This window comes from Penaeus monodon, chromosome 39, assembly GCF_015228065.2.
Source record: "Penaeus monodon isolate SGIC_2016 chromosome 39, NSTDA_Pmon_1, whole genome shotgun sequence".
NCBI lineage: Eukaryota > Metazoa > Arthropoda > Malacostraca > Decapoda > Penaeidae > Penaeus > Penaeus monodon.
Genome location: NC_051424.1, coordinates 7,040,190 through 7,045,189, shown reverse-complemented (window position 1 = coordinate 7,045,189; position 5,000 = coordinate 7,040,190). Strand labels below are relative to the sequence as shown.

The 5,000-nt window shown below is 47.8% G+C and overlaps 1 protein-coding gene across 1 annotated transcript in view; it reads left to right on the top strand.

Annotated features, from left to right (window-relative positions):
- The first annotated feature begins 965 nt into the window (after positions 1–965).
- Positions 966–5,000, top strand: part of LOC119597626 (serine/arginine repetitive matrix protein 1-like) — a 19,345-nt gene continuing 15,310 nt past the window's right edge. Inside the window, 1 exon segment of the mRNA XM_037947221.1 lies at positions 966–1,167. The gene's annotated coding sequence lies outside the window, so the exon portion shown is untranslated.

Genomic DNA, 5,000 nt, shown 5'->3' with positions numbered 1-5,000 from the left:
GTAGAAAGGGAGCAGGAGAGAGATTTTTCTGTATGTAGGTATGTAGGTGTGTGCGATAATGCAATTATCCAAGATTCTGACATGTTTTCGATTTTATTTATGTATACTAGAGCATCCTTGCACCAAAATGAAGAAACAAAAATACTTGTCTTTGATATAAGAATGCGACCCGGTCTCTATGGCAGTAAAAACTAGTATAAGTATAGAAAAAAGTAGATTTCTATTTTTCACCTTAGTCTTGTGCATAAGATTCGCTTCCTTTAACCTTTTCAGTCATACTCTTATTTCTGTAAACAGCCAAAGTATTACCCAATTCGTTCGTTTGTTTTGTTTGTTTCATAGAAATAATATAAAGGGAGCAAATAGATGGCAGTTTCTTGTAAATTTTGTCCTCGAAACTTTCACAGGTGGAAAGGTAATAAGTATCAACCTGGCAGATTAAATATTTGGCGTGTTATAGCATGGAATACGACAGAAAAAAACAATGCATTCTTGGCTCCTCACAGGACATTGCGAATTACAGTACATTTTACAAAGTTCATATTCGTTAGGCAATATATTTTCTTTGTTAGACAAAGGAATAGTGTTAGTTTCTCCGCAAATGGCAACTCGACAGAAAAGAGAACGGGCTAGCCTCAAGTCGCGGGGTCAACGTAGCATATAAGTGAGTCTTAATTCATATTGATTAACATCTCGAGTGGGTGGAAATGTGGTGGATAGGCTTGAACGAATATTTGGAGATTTGAGCGAAAGAAATCGGTTTTCCCAGCGGTCGGGAACCTTAACGTGACGTCACCAGGACAAATCTTTCATATTATAACGTTTTCTTTTTTATTGATATAGCACTTTGAGAGCAGGATGTAGAAGCGGTAGACTTGAACGAAGGAGAAAGAAAATGAGCGAAGAGAGGTGGGTCGGCGAAGCGTCGGGAAGCCGTGCATGACGTCATCGGTGTGAGCCCCGTCGCCCCGGCGGCGTCATTCGCTCGCCAGACAGCGCGGGATTAGGACGCAGGGGGAGGCAGCTCCAAGAATTTTTGTTTCCCCGCTTGCTGACTCGTTTTAAAGAGTTGATCGTACCTATTTTTTTGGCAATAGGATTTAGTCAACTCACCACTCTTTTTAATTATTACACCCCCAGATTTGATAACAGCATTTGAATTTTAAGGTAAAGTATTCGTCGTGGAGAAGACAAGGCAAAACGTCGCTAATGGCTTCCTCTCTCCCTCTGTGTATGTGTTGCGCCAGCCAGGTTTGGCCTTTTTAGCCGATTGTAGTCAGTTCTCAGTTCCTCTCGTGTTTCTCAAAGCACTGTATTTTTATATGAATAATATTTGAGAGATTGTGCTCTTAAAAAAAAAAATTGGTTCAGTCTTGAGAATCTCACGCTCGAGTTTAAGGCATCATATGATTTCATTAATAATAATACCATCTTCACCATGAACTTGGAAAATCAAAGTCTGATTAGCCGTAGGTCTATTGTTGATAATATCTATTTTTATCTGTCGAATTTTACTGTTTTAAGCTGTTTAAGGTTGGCAGCTGCTCGGCACGGCGGCTGCTTCCTCTTCGCTCCAAGATGTCTTCGAAGATGACTACGTAGACAGGGTGAAGTGAAGGGGGGAAACATGCAGTTGATGTGAAGTGCAACTATGATGTGAATGTTCTCTCTATGTCTTTATTATATCGAAAGAGCGTATGAGTAGATTTTTTCAGAAAGGCTTACGGTACACTTGTGGAAACGCATTTTTTTTTTTCAAATCAAATTCTCCGTAGAAAGTCGGCCGCCGAGGCGAAGACGTCTCGGGGCGTGTCGTGAGCGGCCCCGAGGCCACTGACCACGTGATTTCTCGATTTCGCCTCCGTGAAGGTTCCTTTTTGGGAGCAGCTGGCCCTCCTCCTCCTCTTATCTTGTATATTTCGCCGATGCAAGGGGCTGAACTTTGAACAATTCGGTTTAAAGCATGCGTTGTTCACTCCGAAGCGGCCCGTAAATAACCCTGGTTGAGTAGGGTGTTGAAACCTGGCACGAGGACCTTCGAGATGTTCAGATTCATGTCGTAATGCAAGAAATATGGCTTGTTGCGTCATCCCACGCCTGTGGGAGCGGTTTGAACTGGCCTCGCCGTAGCCTTTAAAGTCGAAAGTTGAAGAAACGGATGAGTAAGCAGGTTCTTGGGAAAATATTGATTATCGGTTTTATCTCCACATTTACTACGTTTCGGACATCGCGGTAGGGAGCTTCGGCGCCGTCGCTTTCCGACACCAACTCATTCCGGTTGTCTCTGTTCTTTCATCTGCCTCTGTTCGCGCGTCAGTCATTCGCCATCTTACTCGAGTTTATTTTTATCTTGTACCCTCCCCGCTGCCATCTCTCTCCCCCCTCGTCTCCTCGCCTCACATTTCTCTCTCTCTCTCTCTCTCTCTCTCTCTCTCTCTCTCTCATCTCTCTCTCTCTCTCTCTCTCTCTCTCCTCTCTCTCTCTCTCTCTCTCAATCTCTATCTCTATCTATCTGTCTGTCTCCCTCCCCCCTCACTCCCCCCCCTTTCTCCTTCACTCCCCCTCCCCCCTTTCTCCTTCACTCCCCCTCCCCCCTTTCTCCTTCACTCCCCCTCTCTCTCTCTCTCCTCTCCTCTCTCTCCTCTCTCTCTCTCTCTCTCTCTCTCTCTCTCTCTCTCTCTCTCTCTCTTTTCCTTCACTCCCCCCATCTCTGTTTCTTTCACTTCCCCCCTCTCTCTCCTTCATTCCCTTCCCCCCTCTCTCTCCTTCATTCCCTCCTCTCTCCTCCTACATCCCCTCTCCTTCACTCTCTCCCTCTCAATCAGGCTTCCCCTTCGTGACCTGCCCCTCCCTTCCACTTCCTTACTCCCCCTGCCCCCTCCCCCTCTTCCCATCCCCTATCCCTCCCTCTTCTGTACTCACCCTGACACCCTCCCACCCTCATCCCGTTTTTCGCTCTTTGTCCGTCCTGTATTTCTTCATCGTACTCTTACAAATGTCGGTAAATAATTATATTGGGTAATCAGAAACGCACAGGTTAAATCACGGCGGCACAGCTCTCCGCGTCCCCCCTGGTCTGCCGAACATGGCGAGGGCGTGGTAGAGCCGCAGCAGGAGAGAGAGAGAGCGGCCGAGGCGCGAGAAGAGGGAGAGCGAAGGGCGTAGGGGGGAGGGGGGGGTGGGAGTTGTGAGTACGTTTGTCCGTTATGTGGGAGACGCGGGTTCTTGCTGGAGAAGAGGTGTGGTCGGCTCTGGCGGTCGGATATTGAGCGATTTGTATGTTTATTGTTTATCCACTTGGAGATCCAGCGTCGTGGGAGAGGAGGGCGGCGGTGGGGCGCTAAGTGTTTTGTTCGTTGTGGCGCTGTTTGCGCAGGTGTGGTTTCAGTGTATGTAACATCTGTAAAGTAAATGTGCAAATAGGAAAAGTATCGACGTTGGCTTGTGTGAGCGGCATGGCGTCTTGATTTTCTACCACTCTACTTCCTTGCCTTTGCCTTTCAAACTTCCCTATCCCCCTCTTTTCTTCCCTTAACCACAGTTCCTCCTCTTCACCCATGTTTACTACTCTCCCCTCCCCCCACTATCTGCGCCTCCAAGCGTACCTGAGTGAGGTCGCCGCCAGCCTTTTGACCTCCTCACGCTTGCTCTGCCAAGCCGCCTGCTATCGATTTTCTCGCAGGCTCCGCTACTTATCTCTCCTCTCATTTCTTCGTTTCTTGCCACCTTGCCCTCTTCCGTCGCGGTCGAACAGGGCCTGTCCTGGCTTGATATCAAAAGGTACTTAGTGGTGTTGAGGGTATTAATCCTATGCATAGATCTATCGGTTCGAGTACAGAGCTTTCCGTTTTCTTTGTTAATGCATCTCCTAAACCTCTCGGTCATCTTTTCTGGCCCTTGTCTGCTCGTCTCGTTTACCTCCGTTCCTGCCTTCAGAGAGCGCCTATTGCCTCTTCGAATGCCTGAGTAACAGGGGTCTAGTAGGAGACAGCTGTGGCAAGAGTGCGGTGTGGGCTAGGTCGAGCGGGGGGGGGGGGGGCGCTAAGCCATCTCGGGGGTGCGAAGTTGTGATCCGGAGCGGAGGAGGGGCTGGTTGTAAGGGGAGGGGGGGAGGGGGTCAGGTTGCTTTCATTATTCCCTCTTTCGTCGATCGTTTAGTCAACGAATGGTACGTCTTACCGTTATTATATTCATTCTTCTCTTTGTAACACTTGCATGTGGCACTCTAGCAATTCTTTTATGTTGATTTATGTTATACGTTCGTGTTCGTTTTGTAAGTAATGACACAGCATATTGACGACACAAGCATTGTGGTGATGTATAGATAACCGAATGTGCAAAGTGTTGCAGCCAGATGGAAGCTGTGTGGTTGGGGCAGCTGGTGGTCGAAGTGAATGTGAGAAAGAATGCGGGGCGGAGATCAGTCACCCGTCGCTCTGGGAGTAAGAGAGGCTTTGTGATGTGAGGCACGCACTTGCACACGTACGTACATACGTACACACACACCAACTCGTGCGTGCATGCACGCACTTACCCATACACCCACCCAAAACCCACCTACCTATACACACACACACACACACACACACACACACACACACACACACACACACACACACACACACACACACACACACATACTCACTCACTCACTCACTCACTCACTCACTCACTCATATACGCACGCGCACACACTCATATACGCACGCGCACACACTCATATACGCACGCGCGCGCACACACTCATATACGCACACATACGCACACACACACACTCATATACGCATGCACACTCATATACGCTTTACACACTCGTATACGCTTACACACATTCGGATGCACACACATACGCATGCACACAAACATACGCATGCACACAAACATACGCATGCACACAAACATACGCATGCACACAAACATACGCATGCACACAAACATACGCATGCACACACAGTCACACACACACAGACACACACAACACACCAACACCACGACACCAC